Consider the following 18,770-nt stretch of genomic DNA (forward strand, 5'->3'; position numbering starts at 1 on the left):
TGGTTTTCCCAATGTAGAAGCAAGGACAAGAACAGGAGAGAAGATACACTACACCAATGGTATTGCAGTTAAAAAAAATGTTGAATCTTGTAAATGTTTGCAGGTCAGTGGAGAAAGTTTTAGTTCTATTCATAAAGATACAAAAACACATTTGTCACATGGATAGCTTCCATAAGTATTGGAGCCTCCTAGCCATGTCTGTCTACTTAATTTAAAGGAAAACAGGCTATGTACCACCTTATCCCTTAAGTTTGGTGCCCTCTGGGCAGTGACTATCAGTTGAGGGCCTACCTCTCTCGCTACATTTTTGTCGGCCAACAAGTACGGACAATTTTTATTCAGTATCCCTCTAACTTCCCCCCATTGACAGTTAAACTGTGTCAGAAATTTTGTTTTACCTGCAATTTTGTTTTTCTGAAAGTAAGGATAGAATCCCTCTCTACATATTTTGCCTTGCTTCTTGCAGTTTTAATAGTCGTTTTTTTTAAAATACTAATACTAATTGTCTCAAATCTACTCTGCATTTCATATGCTTGTTTCTCGAATCAACTCATGAAGATGCAGTTCCTCCTTAGTCTGAGGAATTGCCCAGTGGGGATGTCTCTAATAAGATGTTAAGGATGGTGACTGCTAGCATTCAAGATGCTATTTGTTGCAGTCTGCTTCCTATAATTTTTAGTCAAGATATTTTCACCTCTTTTGATAATTTTAATGTTAAGAAAAGAGATCTCATTGGCATTATAGTCAAGGGTAAGAAAGATATTTAAATTATTTTCATTCAGCTTAGTTACAAATTCTTTCAGAACCTTCACTGGGCCATTCCACAGAATGAGTATGTCGTCTACATAGTGTAGCCAAAGTTAAACATATTGGTCTACATGGTGACCAAGATTTCCAAAGACCTATTTCAATTCCCATGCCCCTAGATGCAGACATTCATAAGTGGGAGCACAGGTGGCCACATGGCTGTGCCACGTATTTGACGGTACATTTTCCCATCAAATGCAAAAATGTTGTTTTCCAAGATGAACTGTAGCAACCTCATTACAAACTCTTTGTGCTTTTGAAAATGTAACCCTCTGCTATCAAGAAAATATCTTCAGGCCTTCATTCCCACCTCATGGAGAATTGAGGAATATAAGCTTTCTACGTCCAAGGACAACAAATTGGTGTCTTGGTTTACCGAAACACCGTCTAGTTTTCTAAGTAGGTCTGGGGTATCTAGGACATAGGAGATAAGTGTGTTCAGAAATGGTCTTAGACAAAAATCCACATATGTTCCAATCTTTTCTGTTACACTACCTATCCCCGATATTATGGGGCATCCAGGAGGATTTTTAAGATTCTTATGTAGCTTCTGTATACAGTAAAATATTGGAACAACAGGATATTCGGGATACAGATATTTAAATTCCATGGGTGCTATGATGCCCTCTCGTTTGGCCTCATTTAAAATCTAGGGTTACCTGCCACCTTTTCATATTGTGATCAATCTAATAGCTGTCGTTTAACCTCCAGTAGATATTTCTTTTCATCAAGTAGCACCAAATTGCCGCCCTTTTCGGCTGGCTTTATTACCAAGTTATTTGCTGATAACTCTTTGAGGGCCCTATGTTCTTCTCTAGTAAGGTTATCATTCACAATCCCTGTGAAGCTTATGTTTTTGATGTCCCTTTCAACTGCATTGATGAAAAAGTTTACAACAGGTACTAAACTCAGTGATGGCATATACGTTGATTTGGTTCTGAAATTTGTGGTGAAAGTGTATTTTCATTTTCAACAGGGGTCTCTATATCGGTAGTTTCTAAATTCTCTGATTCATATATATTGGAATCCCCTTCTGTGAGGAGGGATTCAAGTGTATTCACAGTATCCCTGTCTTCTTTATTCAATGTCACTAAGGCCCTTTCCTGTCTTGGTTTCATTACTTGTGATAAAACAATTTTCCTAGCAAAACAGTGCAAGTTCTTAGTGAGATTAAATTGATCTAAACCATATTTGGGACAAAATGACAATGCATTCTTTAACAGGGAGATAAGTGAAAGAGAGAGATTAAAAGAGGAGAGGTTAACAATTCGTAATTCATTGGAGGTGGGTATCAAAAGGCCCTCCTCCTTCCTCTCCTCATTTGTCTCCCCCTTTGCATTTTCTCATGATTGTACTGGTTCCACTCTGTACGGGTTGACCTTGAGGGGTACCTCCTCTCTCTTCCATCTATACCTCCTCTTTCTCTTTCTCCTCCATCCCCCCTCTCCTGTTCTTAAAGATTCCAAATGGCCTAAATCATTTTCTGACACTTAAATCACTGGTTGTTAAAGATGTGTGAGGCTATGACAGTGCAGGTCTTGCACTATTAGACACTCCCTCCATCTGGAAAGCTGGCCAACCACAATACTGAATGTGACATCCCCATAGAAAGACCAGAGACATACCCTGTACAACACATTTAACGCAGACAGCATAGTTAACATTGTACAAGTAGTTCTGGTGAACTGCTTATGCAATGCCGCCCCCTGCAGATTTGCGGCCAATCGGCTGCTAGCAGGGGATGTCAATCAACGTGATCATATATACCATTTAAGGAGCAGTGGTGCTTCATAATTGCTGTTTCCAGTGAGCCTTCATGCTCGTGCAGAAACAGGGGCATCAAGTGCAGTTCGGCCCTTGATAAATTGGCCCCTTAAGACTCTTTTTGACTTCAGAAAAAATATATATTTAAAAATAGATTTAACAAGACAAAAAGAAGGCAAAAAAAGCAACTAAAAAAATAAAGTGCTATATATATATTAATTTAGACTAGTTATAAACTTACCCTAAAATTAATACATAATCCCAGCATTGCTGTTGAAGCTCAGAGCGCCGGCAATTGCTAAGCCTGTCACAACCCTAATTAACGAATCCTTGATTTCTGGATATATACCCAAACTCTGGAAAACTGCAAGAGTAGTGCCTATTCATAAAAATATCATTGCTCCGAGTATTGTCAAAAATCTTAGTAAATGGATCCATACGCAATTATGCAAGTATTACCAACTTTCCAACTATCTGACCCCTGATCACTCAGGTTTTCGACCAAATCACTCCACTACAACTGCCCTCCTAAAAGTTTGCAACGACATCCAAACTGGCATGGAACAAGGAGACCTAACTGGAGCTAAAAGGGGGGAGGGTCAGTTAGAACACAATAGAACAGAGAGATCAGTCTGTGAATATGTCACTCCCTTAATATCTCAAGGAAGGGATGACTTAAGAAATGTCACATTAGAAAGTATAGAGGAAAGCACACCAAGTAGCAGCAGAAACCACATGAAAATTACATGTATGACAACAAATGCAAGAAGCATGACAGGTAAAATGGGGGAGCTGACGCTCTTAGTTGCAGAAGAGGAGTATGATGTTATCAGTATAACTGAAACTTGGTGGGATGATTCACATGACTGGGCAGTTAACTTAGGGGTATACTTTATTTAGAAGGGACAGGAATAATCAAAGGGGTGGAGGAATTTGCATGTATATTAAACCTAACCTTAAACCTACAATAAGGGAAGATATTTATGATACAAGTGACAATGTAGAGACCCTATGGGTTGAAACAAAGAGTGGGGGGAAAAATCCTAAAAAAAATATTACTAGGAACATGCTACAAGCCCCCTAACATTAGTGACCTGGAGGAAACTCAACTACTAATGCAAATAGGTAAGGCTGCTAATAACAGTGCTGTAATTATGGGAGATTTTAACAACCCTGATATAAACTGGGCCAATGAAACTAGTAATTCAGCTAAGGGGGATGGATTTTTAAATGTTCTCAGGGATAACTTTTTGTCACAATTAATAGAGGAGCCATCTAGTATTAAAGCTATATTGGATTTAGTGCTATCAAACAATACAGATATAATATCAAACATAGAAGTCAAAGAACATTTGGGTAACAGTGATCATAACATGGTCACATTTGAAATCTCTTTTCATATGTAGTGTCTTAAAGGTTTAACTAAGACTTTTAACTTCAAAAAAGCAAAATTCAACGATTTAAGAAAATCATTAAATAATATAAGTTGGGACAATGTATTCTCTAATAAAAATACAGAGGCTAAATGGATAATATTTAAAACTTTGTTAAATAAATATACATATCAACATATACCATATGGTTATAAAAATAAAAATAAAAAATCAAAGCCGTTGTGGATAAATAAAAATGTGTTAAGAGAAATTTGGAAAAAACGTAGGGTATTTAAATTATTCAAAGAAAATAGTACAGACTCAACATACAATATTTATAAGGAATGTAACAATGCATGCAAAAAAGCAATCAAATTAGCCAAAATTGAAAATGAAAAATTAATTAATTGCAAAGGATTCTAAGTCTAACCCTAAAAGGTTCTTTAAGTACATAAATAGCAAAAAATCTAAGAAGGATAGGTACATTAAAATGCGTGGAGGGTAGCATGATAAATAATGACAGGGAGAAGGCTGAGGTACTAAAACAGTTTTTTTCTTCAGTATACACAAGAGAGGAACCATTGGATGATACTTTGGAACAAAATAGAACATGCCAGTCCATACCATTAACTGGGTTATGTTTAGAGGATATCAGGAAAAAACTGGATAATATTAAGGTAAATAAAACTCCAGGCCCAAATGGAATACACCCAAGGGTGTTAAGGGAACTAAGCACTGTTATAGACAAAACTCTACTCCTATTTTTTAAGACTCATTATCCTCAGGCATGGTACCCCAGGATTGGCGTAAAGCTAATGTGGTGCCACTCTTCAAAAAGGGAAGCAGGGATGATCCAGGAAGCTATAGACCAGTTAGTCTGACATCAATAGTGGGGAAGATATTTGAAGGGATTATAAAGGATTATATTGATAAGGATATTCGTGTAAACAAGATTATGAGTTCTAATCAGCATGGTTTTAGGAGAAATAGATCATGTCAAACTAATCTAATTAGATTCTATGAGGAAGTAAGTAAAAATATAGCTAAAGGGGAATCAGTTGATGTGATATACTTATATTTTGCAAAGGCATTTGATACAGTGCCACATGAGAGATTAATGCACAAAATTAAGGGACTGGGAATAGCTGAAAATGTTAGCTCATGGATAAATAACTGGATAAAAGATAGGGAGCAATTGGTAGTAGTAAATGGATCATACTCAGATTGGACAAAGGTAATCAGTGAAGTCCTCCTTTTCCTACAGAGTGCCACAGTTATGGAATGTCCTCCCGCACACTTTCAAACCTTCCCCAAGCCTAGAATCCTTTAAGAGATCCCTATCTACATATCTCAAAACAGAATTGACCTGTCATGGTTGATTATATATTCCTACCTGTTTAGGCTGACCATACATCCCGTTTTGAAAGGGACAGTACCGTTATTTTATGTTTTTTCCCCTGTCCCGTCGTTTCTTTAATAATATTCATTTTGTCCCATTTTGAGGGTTATCAGACCGTGCGGGCAGCGCAAGTGTAATTTTGTAGCACACACGCCACTTAAAAATGTTTAAATTCCCCGCCGGCGGGGAGGGCAGTTTTTTTTTTAACTTTTTTTTTAACTGCAGGGTTGGGGTTGGGTGGCCGTGCCCACATGATCCACAGCACTCCGACCGCGTCTATGCCGCCTGTGCTCAAAATTAGGGGCGTGTCATTGATAGCAAGTGAGTCAAGTGACAGCACAGCAGGTCAGTACTCAGTCGTGAGCTGTCAAACTAAATTGAGGAGAGAGACTGGTCACGACTGATGAGAGGGAAGTTAGAACTACTAGCTAGCTCAGTTGCAGTGCCTAGTAACTTACAGGAGTCGGACTAGATCTGGATTCTGTCATCATCTGATGTGATGATCATCTGCCTCTGCCATCATCTGAATTAGCGGCTGACCAGTCCATCACCAGAGAGATAATTCATCTTGCCATCTTCTTGTTGTGTCACAGTGTGAACATAGTACAATCATAGTGATCAAGACAAGGAAGTAGATCAACTGTCTAAGTTTTAAACTTCTTCAAGAATTGTGCACGGCCAAGGTAAGACCAGTGTCTGTGCCTGTCAATCAATTTAATTGTCATTATCATTAATTATGCTTATTATTATGCTGCTGCAGTGCTGGTTGTACAGACGTTATCATTATCAAGTAACTATGTATTTCCATATTTATCTCAGTTCTTCCATGCATTACATGTAACATATATTCATGGTACAATCATGATGACATACAGTCCCCTTTAGCTCTACGTCTACCTAAAATGTTTTGTATGAGTTCTTCTGTCACTGAAGAATAATTGTTGGCTCAATAGTTTAAATTCATGTCATAAAAGTTAACTTTTGTTAAAATCTTACTTTTTTCCCTATGAAAAAAGAATATTAACCCCGTCCCGTTTTTGACATCTCAATGTCCCATTTTTGTCTCTAGGAAATATGGTCAGCCTATACCTGTTCTATGTAAAATGTTTGAATATATTGTGTATTATTATTGGTTTTGAATTTTATTGTACCCTATTGTATCAATGCAATGTTTTGTGGACCCAGGACATACTTGAAAACGAGAGAAATCTCAATGTATCCTTCCTGGTAAAATATTTTATAAATAAATAAATAATGAGTTAATTGTGAAATAGATTAACCATAACAAGAAAGACAGACTTTTTTAATAAAAGACAACAAAGGAAAATGTTTTTTTAATAAAGTATTGTTGTGCTCAATATGGATGAGACGAGAAAAATGGATTTTCAAATCTAGGGCAGCTGCTTAGTCTATAAAAAAAATCCTCTTTAGCTCATATTCGTCTCTCTCTAAAGTACACCGGCTAATCAGTGTTTCTCTTCAAGAATTAGTAAACCATAACATGCTTCTTTCTGGCCTGAAACCAGAAGATACAGCAAACATGACAATGAATGATAGGTTATCAGACATGGAGTCTGAAGCAATATTTGATGTTATATTACTCATTAACATATTGTGTTTAGGTCACTAATATAAAACATTCTCTGTGCTTGTTACAAATCAGTTGTTTCCAAAATGGGTCGTCTGTTGCTGTTTTTTGCTTTTCTTTTATGTCTTTCAACTTTTGTGAGTGCTGACTTTTTGATAGAAGCCATAAGAAACATCCAGGTTGGTCAAAATATGTTTGTTTTATTTATCATTGGAGATGATCTCAGTTTTTTTAATGTTTTTTGCAAAATAAATTATGTAAATATAGTCAGCATACTGTATAAGTAATGAAACCCCCCCCCCAGAAAACATGTAAAAAATTCCACTGTATTTGTTAACCTGTTGTTTATCTGTTAAATTAAAATATATCTATTTAAAATACCAACCACCAGATAAAAGACAATTAAATGTCAGGTGTACATGCTTATTAATTAATACACAGCTGAAACACATACAGTATATGTTGAAAATCTATGTTTACAGTGTGTTGGGATGGTTATAGGTGATGTGCAATTAACTTATGTTACAAAAACATTAGAAAGATGTGTATAACTTTTTTTTTTTTTAATAAATAGAACAGGGGTATAGTGTACATGTGCTGTGTTATGTTTATGCTGCTTTTATTATTGTTTTGAATGTACTGATTATAACTACTTATTATAGATTAAACAAATCTTAATGTATTGAGCATAAAGCATTTTATGGTTTGGCTACAAATAAAGAATTGTACAGGAATTTAATTTCTCCCAGAAGAAAGTGTTTGCAACTTTTAGGATCTACAATAACAGAATTCAGACAGATCTCACATTGTACATTGTCAAAGTGCACAATGACAAGATTTACCCATTGAAAATATCTACCTTTTTCTGTCTTTCCAAATGTTATCTTCTTAATGTACAGAATGGGATTAACTGGGCAGTAGAACATTTGTTGAAACAGAAACATTAAAAAAAAAAAACCCTCTTTCAAACAGTCTACTCTTCTATGTGATGTGATGTTTTTTTTTTTTAAAGGAATACCATGGATTTCACAACCTTGCAAGATTTAAAGGGACACTGTACTCAAAAATTTTCTTTCGTGATTCACATAGAGCATGCATTTTTAAGCAACTTTCTAATTTACTCCTATTATCAAATTTTCTTCATTCTCTTGGTATGTTTATTTGAAAAGCAAGAATGTAAGTTTAGATGCCGGCCCATTTTTGGTGAACAACCTGGGTTGTCCTTGCTGATTGGTCAGCACCGATAAACAAGTGCTGTCCATGGTACTGAAGCAAACATTTGCTGGCTCCTTAGCTGAGGTGCCATCTTTTTCAAATAAAGATTACAAGAGAACGAATTAAAATTGATAATAGAAGTAAATTAGAAAGTTGCTTAAAATTGCATGCTCTATCTAAATCATGAAAGAAAACATTTGGGTTCAGTGTCCCTTTAAGTTATTGTGAAAAGATCTCAACATGAGATATTGTATTTTCAAAATGGCATCTTTTAAAAACAAAAATGTTTAATTCTAGTTTTTGAAAACCCTATACAAGGGATCCTAAATATCAACAAACACACTACAAATACAAAAAAATAAGATCCTATTCATAACCACATGATTAAAGAGACTAATCGCTTTTACAAAACTAATGTACTATAAATTAATATCTGCATTTGTGTAATGTTAAGTTATATGTTAACTAAATACAGGCATTGTAAGAACACATTTAAAAACACGTTTTTGACATGGTATAGTCATGATCTTTGTGTTCTCGTGTTTCTAGCAATTGTTATTTACTGGACGAGATGTAACTGGATGAAAACATGTAACTGGCTGATTAGTAAAAAGAAATACATACAATAGTAAAGGGCTTTTAAAGAAATGAATCTAGACCATTGTATAATAAATACAGCCAGTTATGGCATTGATGTCTCTCTTAACTGTGCTTTGCCCAAAAATAGTATTCCATTCCAAAATTCTTAAAATGTTCAAAAAGGACCAGTTTGACAGTTTAGTAAATCATGGATACAATTTGTGGAAATTCAAGAGAGATTTCCACTAAATAATGCGAATATAGCACTAGCTGTCCTGACTATAAGACGGATTAGAATAACTTAACTTAAAACATAACTTTTAATATATTTAATAAAAAGGGAATTGCACGAACTTTAAAACCAACGGAAAAAGTAGTTATGGATAAGTAACCTTAATATAGTATAATTATGGATAAAGGCCTCTGAGGTATGATAGCCTAGATAAATATTAAGGTAATGTAACTTACTTGAAGGAGTAATAATATATATCAGTAATGCAGTAAATATGTGTTACATATGTAACTGGATATCAATAGTCTATGTTACATATGTAGCTAAGTAATGGAATCAACAAACTGGGGTACGAAGAGGGAAGCCCTCTAATTGAATTCCGATTCCAGGTATAGAGTAAATATTGCAGGTATGCTGCTTGGATCACAATATGGGTAAATTACTATATATAGATGACATTGAGGGTCTAGCAATAAATTAATAATATGATCCCTAGTTTCACTTTACCATAAGGTGTTTTTCTAGGGGACAAGTACAGCAATATAAACTAGATGTATACCCACTTGTTAACTGAATAATATGTTGTAGTGATTAGCTCAATCTTATATGTGGCTTTGCTGATGTCCTCTCAATTGTATAAATTTTATAATGTGTAACGTATTTAACGGAACATATGTTTCATTTGTAGATAATATTCAAAAGTATGCAATCTATTATCGTGTGGATGGTAATAGATGTGTTATATCTTGCTCCAGTCCTAAATAAGCTGTTTCTAGTATCCTTGGATTGCTGAATAGTATATCCAGTATTTATTACTGTTTATTCCCAAGTTTTAGGACATAGTATGTAATGTTTAAACACGTGTGAATGAGGCCTTCTTGTTACATAAGTTACTATGGTTCACTTAGTTGCCCTTGGTAACAGCTAAATAATTACAGCTTCATTATAACATATATAAGACTTTTCAATATTCTGGTAATAGCAAAGTATTAAGTTCACTTTATTAGTTATTTGTAATCATGTAACTGCCTACTTTGGTTTATGGTTTCAATACAATCCTAGTTCAAAGAACTATAATCGTGATCATGTTCAAATCGATCACTCATTAGAAACAGTGTATGTTTATACCTAAGCAGACTGCAAAGTAATTGCAATGATACTTTCTAAGGATTCCGATTGATGATCTCTAAGAGTTATATCATAGCCTGCGTTCATATGACTGACGACATATATTTCTGGCAGTAAGTATGCTACACTCCTAGAGCTACAGCGTTTGTGGATAAACAGATCAAAGTATCCAATTAATGTGTGATATACACTTGCAGCTTATAAATCTCTGAAGCTTTAAATATTCATAACATATATTCATATGACTGCCAAAGTGTGTTTGTGGCAATTCATGTAGTACCCAGACCTACAGCGTTTATGGATAAAGTAATTAGGGTGTAGAGTTATCATGTACTATGCACTTACACAAATATTGTATTGTCCCGTGGGGATTTATATTTATAGGTTTCTAGTACAATATCCTATATGCTCCCAACTGTACCATTAAGTCTCACCGGGATTTAAATTGTAAGTATCAAGTGCATATTACCGATATCTTTAAAATTAGATAACCATTATATTATCCACTGCCTGTCTGCTTGCTTGGCGTATCAATATAAAAACTCTCATCCTAAACGGATGTTGCTGTTATTGTGCTGTTACTCGTGTAATGATTTAATGCTTTCTAACACCTGATACTATTCAGCCGGCGAATTAGTCTGTGCCAACACTACATTTGTATATCTTTATTCTGATCAACAAGTGGATATATATAATTAACGTATAGTAATCCTAAGTCTATGAATCCTGCCCTCCACGGAGCTAACCCAATTCAATTGTAGTTGCAACTGATATAATCGATTCAAGTTTTTTAAATAGCTACTGTTTCCTAATTAAAAAAGAGCTCCCATCAGCTCTATATAATACTCCTAACGCGTTTTGCCCGTACTTTGAAAAAACCCAGTTTGTTGATTCCATTACTTAGCTACATATGTAACATAGACTATTGATATCCAGTTACATATGTAACACATATTTACTGCATTACTGATATATATATTATTACTCCTTCAAGTAAGTTATCATACCTCAAAGGCCTTTATCCATGATTATACTATATTAAAGTTACTAATCCATAACTACTTTTTCCATTGGTTTTAAAGTTCATCCAATTCCCTTTTAATTAAATATATTAAAAGTTATGTTTTAAGTTAGGTTATTCTAATCCGTCTTATAGTCAGGACAGCTAGTGCTATATTCGCATTCTTTAGTGGAAATCTCTCTTGAATTTCCACAAATTGTATCCATTATTCTCTGTGCAAATCACCCCTCCCCGTATTTACTAGAATAGCATTTAGCTGCAACTAATTCAAATTCACGACTGTGATATTATTGGGGAGTGTGTCCGCTTGTGGTGCCATCACTCTAATAATTAGAAACCAGTTTAGTAAATCCTGTAGGCTGTGGAGTTTAATAAATAAAAAATGGACCTTTAAAAGTGCTGGAATATGATTTACAGGACTCTGCCCTGTATACCCTTATATCCCATGGTCCAATAATGTATTTTTCGAGGCCCACATTTTTATTTTAATGATTCAGAGAGAACATGCAATTTTAAACAACTTTCCAATTTACTTGTATTATTTCATTTGTTGTTCTCTTGGTATTCATTGTTGAAAAGCATACCTAGGTAGCGTAAGGAGCTGCTTATTGGTGGTTGCACATATCTGCCTCATGTTATTGGCTTAACCATGTGTTTTTATGTTTCTTCAACAAAGGATAACAAAATAATGAAGTAAATTAGATAATAAAAGCAAATTAGAAAGCTGTTTAACCCTTTGGCTGCTAAGCCATTTCCCACCTGTGTGCTAAGATGGTTTTGAGCTTTTTGTTGCAGTTCACGTTTAAACACTTTTAGAAGTAAAGTTTGTATGAATAAACTATACAAACTATCGCCTAGATTACGAGTTTTGTCGGTAAAGCCGTGCGGTGCTAACGCTCCTTTGTGTTCTAGCGCTCACTTTAAACAACGCTGGTATTACAAGTTTTCTGAATGGCTGCGTTAGCCTCAGAAAAGTGAGCGTTGAGCAAATTTGACGCCACTTCTCCCTGTAATACCAGCGCTGCTTACGGTAGCGGTAAGCTGGCTAAAACGTGCTCATGCACGATTTCCCCATAGGAAACAATGGGGCTGAGACGGCTGAAAAAAAACCTAACACCTGCAAAAAAGCAGCGTCCAGCTTCTAACGCAGCCCCATTGATTCCTATGGGAAAATTAAAGTTATGTCTACACCTAACACTCTAACATGAACCCCGAGTATAAACTCCCCTAACCTTACAATTATTAACCCCTAATCTGCCGCCCCCGACATCGTCGCCACCTGCATTATACTATTAACCCCTAATCTGCCGCTCCGGACACCACCGCCACCTACGTTATACCTATGAACCCCTAATCTGCTGCCCCTAAAACCGCTGACACCTACATTATATTTATTAACCCCTAATCTGCCATCCCCAATGTCGCCGCAACCTACCTACAATTATTAACCCCTATTCTGCCACCCCCAATGTCGCCGCTACTATAATAAAGTGATTAACCCCTAAACCTAAGTCTAACACCCCCTAACTTAAATCTAATTTTAATAAATCTAAATAAAATTACTATCATTAAATAAATTATTCCTGTTTAAAACTAAATACTTACCTATAAAATAAGCCCTAACACCTAGATTTAGAGTTCTGCGTTAGCCGTCAAAACCAGCGTTAGGGGCTCCTTACGCTGGTTTTGGCCGCCCGCTGGTATTTAGAGTCAGTCAGGAAAGGGTCTAACGCTCACTTTCCAACCGCGACTTTTCCATACCGCAGATCCCCCTACGCCAATTGCGTATCCTATCTTTTCAATGGGATCTTTCTAACGCCGGTATTTAGAGTCTTGGCTGAAGTGAGCATTAGAAATCTAACGACAAGACTCCAGCCGCAGAGAAAAGCCAGGAGTTAAGAGCTTTCTGGGCTACCGCCGGTTCATAAAGCTCTTAACTACTGTGCTCTAAAGTACACTAACACCCATAAACTACCTATGTACCCCTAAACCGAGGCCCCCCAACCTCGCCGCCACTATAATACATTTTTTTAACCCCTAATCTGCCGACCGCAAACCGCCGCAACCTACGTTATCCTTATGTACCCCTAATCTGCTGCCCCTAACACCACCAACCCTTATATTATATTTATTAACCCCTAATTTGCCGCCCCCAACGTCGCCGCCACCTACCTACAATTATTAACCCCTAATCTGCCGACCGGACCTCACCGCTACTATAATAAAGTTATTAACCCCTAATCCACCTCACTCCCGCCTCAATAACCCTATTGTATTAACCCCTAATCTGCCCTCCCTAACATCAACGACACCTAACTTCAAGTATTAACCCCTAATCTGCCGACCGGACCTCACCGCTACTCTAATAAATGTATTAACCCCTAAAGCTAAGTCTAACCCTAACACTAACACCCCCCTAAGTTAAATATAATTTTTATCTAACGAAATAAATTATTTCTTATTAAATAAATTATTCCTATTTAAAGCTAAATACTTACGTGTAAAATAAACCCTAATATAGCTACAATATAAATTATAATTACATTGTAGCTATTTTAGGATTTATATTTATTTCTCAGGCAACTTTGTATTTATTTTAACTAGGTACAATAGTTATTAAATAGTTATTAACTATTTAATAACTACCTAGGTAAAATAAATACAAATATACCTGTAAAATAAACCCTAACCTAAGTTACAATTACACCTAACACTACTCTATAAATAAAATCATTAACTAAACTACCTACAATTAAATACAATTAAATTAAATTAAATAAACTAAATTACAAAAAAAACAAACACTAAATTACAGAAAATAAAAAATAAATTACAAGAAGTTTAAACTAATTACACCTAAACTAAGCCCCCTAATAAAATAAAAAAGCCCCCCAAAATAATAAAAGTCCCTACCCTATACTAAATTACAAAGTAATCAGCTCTTTTACCAGCCCTTAAAAGGGCTTTTTACGGGGCATTGCCCCAAAGTAATCAGCTCTTTTACCTGTAAAGAAAAATACAATACCCCCCCAACATTAAAACCCACCACCCACACACCCCTACTCTAAAGCCCACCCAAACCCCCCTTAAAAAAACCTAACATTAACCCCCTGAAGATCACCCTACCTTGAGCCATGTTCACCCAGCCGTGCCGAACTCTTCATTCAAGCGGGGCAGAAGAGGTCCCCCATCCGGTAGAAGTCTTCATCCAAGCAGGGCAGAAGAGTTCCTCCATCCAGTTGAAGTCATCATCCAAGCGGCATCTTCTATCTTCATCCATCCAGAGCAGAGCGGCAGCATCCTGAAGACCTCCAACGCGGAACATCCATCCTGGCCGACGACTTCCCGACGAATGACGGTTCCAAGATGGCGTCCCTCGAATTCCGATTGGCTGATAGGATTCTATCAGCCAATCGGAATTAAGGTAGGAAAAATCTGATTGGCTGATTCAATCAGCCAATCAGATTGAAGTTCAATCCGATTGGCTGATCCAATCAGCCAATCAGATTGACCTCGCATTCTATTGGCTGTTCCGATCAGGGGTTAGCGGTTAATAAAATTGTATTTTTTTATTAACCCCAATTAGGGGTTAATAAAATGTATTATAGTGTTTGCGAGGCGATGAGTGCGGTGGTTTAGGGGTTAATACATTTATTAAAGTGGCGGCGATGTTCCGGTCGGCAGATTAGGGGTTAATAATTGTAGTTGGGTGGCGGCGACGTTGGAGGCGGCAGATTAGGGGTTAATAACTATAATGTAGGTGTCGGCGATGTTAGGGGCAGCAGATTCGGGGTTAATAGGTATAATGTAGGTGGCGGCGATGTCCGGTCTGCAGATTAGGGGTTAAATAATTTTATTATAGTGTTTGCGATGTGGGGGGGCCTCGGTTTAGGGTTTCATAGGTAGTTTATGGGTGTTAGTGTACTTTTTAGCACTTTAGTTAAGAGCTTTATGTTCCGGCGTTAGCCCATAAAGCTCTTAACTACTGACTTTTAAATGTGGTAGTCTTGGCGGTAGAGGCTGTACCGCTCACTTCTTCAAAGACTTGTAATACCAGCGTTAGGCAAATCCCATTAAAAAGATAGGATACGCAATTGACATAAGGGGATTTGCGGTAGACAAAAGTCGCGGAAGGAAAGTGAGCGGTACACCTTTACCTGCCAAACTCGTAATACCAGCGGGCGTTAAAAAGCAGCATTAGGACCCATTAACGCTGCTTTTTAACCCTAACGCAGAACTCGTAAATCTAGGCGTATGTATTGTTTTTTTTTAGCAGACCCAGCATATTCAAAATATGCCATTATTATATGTGTATGTATCATCAGGTTTATAAAATAGCATGTAAAATGTGAAAATTTTGTATTTTTTTGCCCCTGACTCAATAAATAATGTTATTTTATTTTTCTAAGCTCTATCATCAAAACCTGTGTGGATACATATTTGTAGTAGGTAACCTGTCTGAAATAAGCAGAAATTAAGAAAATGTCACTGATTTTCCCACTGTATATTGCAAGCATGTCAATTTAATAAATTATCAAAAACAGCATCTTAGACCCCATATTTAGGCTCTTTGTCCCTTACCCACAATAAAACCAAACACACAGTAACTTGGGGTTGTAAAGGCTGCAGCCAATTTATTATTTAAAACATGTAAACAAATAAATAACTTACAAACCACATGAAAAGGCATTGGTTACAAAGTAACCCACCTTAGTGCTTGCCCCATAGGAGCTCAATAACTGTTCAAACTCTATCAAGTAAACTTATTGCTAACCTCTTCTGAACCCACAGCAGGTACCCACATTGCTTCCATAACTTCTCAGACAGCAAGCACACCACCACAGGCACGGCCACCAGCAGAGCCCTGACATGCTCCCAAGGCCTTTAAAACTCCTTCTTTTAGATTAAAATCGAATAACTGCAAACCCACCTCATTCAGATGTACCCCATCTTTTAAGAAAAAACATTTTCCTGACTCCCCTTCAAACTCCACGTGTCATAAAGACACCCCCTCTCTGCCTCACAAAGCTACTCAATACCCTGTTCATTTTCCTTCTAGATGTATCCAATTTTTTACTATCCCACGCCACCCTACAGAAAACGATGGGTTCCAATTCAGACCAAACAACCCATAGCTGAGGAAATAACTCCCACAATCTCCCCAAATCTTCCTTCTTTCTAGACACCAGATCTCTCTGTGCGGTAAAACCAAGATCATTACCACCCAAATTAATTACTAAAATACCTGTAGGGCAGAACAGCCTGGAATACTCCACAACCTTCAAAAGGACCTGATCCCATTTTAAGCCCCTAACATCAAGCCAGCGCAGCACCACATGCTCAGTAGGTAAACAAAGCTGACAACCATCATCTCTCACTGCCGCAACACGTCTGGCCCAATAAATGTAAGAGTGCTGATAAACCAACACTCCACCGGACTTAAAAAACAACAATATAAAGAGCTATAGGGCCAAATATTGACAAACGTAAGACTTAAACCTCCCCGACGACCATCTCCCAATTCCCTGAATCTTTTCATCACTCATTCCCAACATTCTCACTTCAGTAGCTGCTCCAATTCTGAACGAATGGGAACTAAATTAAAATGCAGGAAACCCAACCAATGTCAATGCCTTTCGGAACTTTCCAAAAATGTTTACTTTATTTAATGTATCTTAGTTTCCCAGGTTTCTACAGCTGTCTGATTGCAGACATAACCAATAAAAGTTGAAAGGCTATTTTTTTTTAAGACAATTTCAAGATTGTCATGTCTGCAATGAAACAGTTCTAGCGACTTGGAAAATTAAAATATGGTACACAAAGCATGCATTTGTAGAAAATACACCCTTTGGTGCATCAATTGAGGGGCTACATGTATCTCTAACACATAATTGAGTGGCACAACAATTAATGGAATATGGTGCTTTGCATAAAAAATATTTTATTACATTGTCTATTTTTGTGCTAGCAATACTTGTAGCCCCTCATTTGATGCGGGGTGTACTTTCCAAAAATGTGTACTTTATTTAATGTATCTTAATTTCTCAGGTGGCTACAGCTGTCTAATTTCAGACATAAAAAAGCTGTCTGATTGCAGACATAACCCGTAAAGTTGAAAGACTATTTTTTTTTCATTCTCTTTACAAAATAAATAGATATTTTTGAAGGAATTATGGGCGAGATTACATATATGGCGCATGCCCGTAATTTCACCTTGCACATCGGGGTATTACATAAACCCGGCCGGCAGTTCATAAAGGGCCGTAAGTTGGATAAACTAGCGATGTCCAGAAATGAACGTAAATACAAATTCTTAGTAATTATGGTGCGCTTGTATTACAAGGTAGAGAGCTAATATCGCTTGCATGCAAGCAATATTTAGTGCTCCACTTGTAATCTGGCCCATAGGGTTTACGCTTGCACAAAAACATTTTACTTTCAGTTTGTAAAACTTGTTCTAACCCGCTTGCGTTAAAAGCTAGTAATCTAGCCCTTAGTATTCTATACCTATCTTGTTCAATAAAAAAAAATCATTAACTCTCAGAAGATAAAATGTATTATTTTTGCCACTTTAAACCATCTTTCAATTTATCCAGAAAAAAAAATAAATGATTATGAATAAAATATCTAACTATACAAATATTAGATGCATTGTAAAATTACACACAATTCTGAAACAAGTTTCAGCCCTACATGGCCTTTTTCATTGCTAAAATTCTTTAGCTTTGAAAATGGCTGGGTAGGGCCTAAACGTTTTTGCTGCACTATCTTTTCTAACTTGCCTCTCCACTATCCCACCTGATGCCGAGGTTCCAATATATCGGCCAGGACTCTTTGGGATTAGTGTGATGCTTTCTTTTTATCTTTTTCTATTTATTTTCTTATTCACTCTGCTTTTTTCACTACTATACCTTACCCAGTGGGAGGGTGGTATGTGAGCAAGGTGATACAATGTGATATTACTTTCTGTTAATTATTTTAATTTATTAATAAAGGTTATGTTTGATCAATAGAAATAGTGCTGTAAGCCCCTGTGCTTTCTCTCTTTTATGTAATTAAATCAGTAGAAATATTGTCAGATACCCCCACACCTCTTAGACCTCTCCCTGCTCTCCAATCACACATTTAGTCACTAAAGGTTGTAATCTCACAAATCCCTTAACTGCTAAAGTCCTGCAAGGGTTAATGTCCTTAGATCTCAGCAGCTCTAGACCCAAAACAGTCACATCTGCCCCAGACCAGTGTTACCTTGAGTGACAGCTTATAGATTTTCATTGTTCTTTGCATTTGACCGGGTGACAAAGAAACTGGTAATTCAGGGGGATGACTTCCTGTAGCTTATTGTGCCAATTATATTTTGCCCCATTTTATTGCAAAAAAACTCCTGCAGGTATCCCCCTGCCCAGGTGTAGCACTCGCCCCTCCCTTTCCAGAAGGAACAGACACATTAGATGTGGGCATAGCAGTCTTGGTAAAGTGTGGTCTTGAAGTAGCTCCCATCTAGCTGGATGCCTCTTACCAAAGACTCTGCTATTATTCATGGGTGCCCTGTTAGTGGAGTAAAAATCTGCCAGCTTAGTGCAATCCTCACCAACATATTCTATATTAATAACACTTTGTTACAGTCTATCCACAATGTTTGAAGTAAATAAATAAAAGATCCT

At 36.7% G+C, this 18,770-nt stretch overlaps 1 pseudogene; it reads left to right on the top strand.

The window, feature by feature from the left end:
- Nucleotides 1–7,010: 7,010 nt before the first annotated feature.
- Nucleotides 7,011–18,770, top strand: part of LOC128660590 (inter-alpha-trypsin inhibitor heavy chain H3-like) — a 404,005-nt pseudogene continuing 392,245 nt past the window's right edge.

This window comes from Bombina bombina, chromosome 5 (assembly GCF_027579735.1).
Source record: "Bombina bombina isolate aBomBom1 chromosome 5, aBomBom1.pri, whole genome shotgun sequence".
Classification (NCBI taxonomy): Eukaryota; Metazoa; Chordata; class Amphibia; order Anura; family Bombinatoridae; genus Bombina; species Bombina bombina.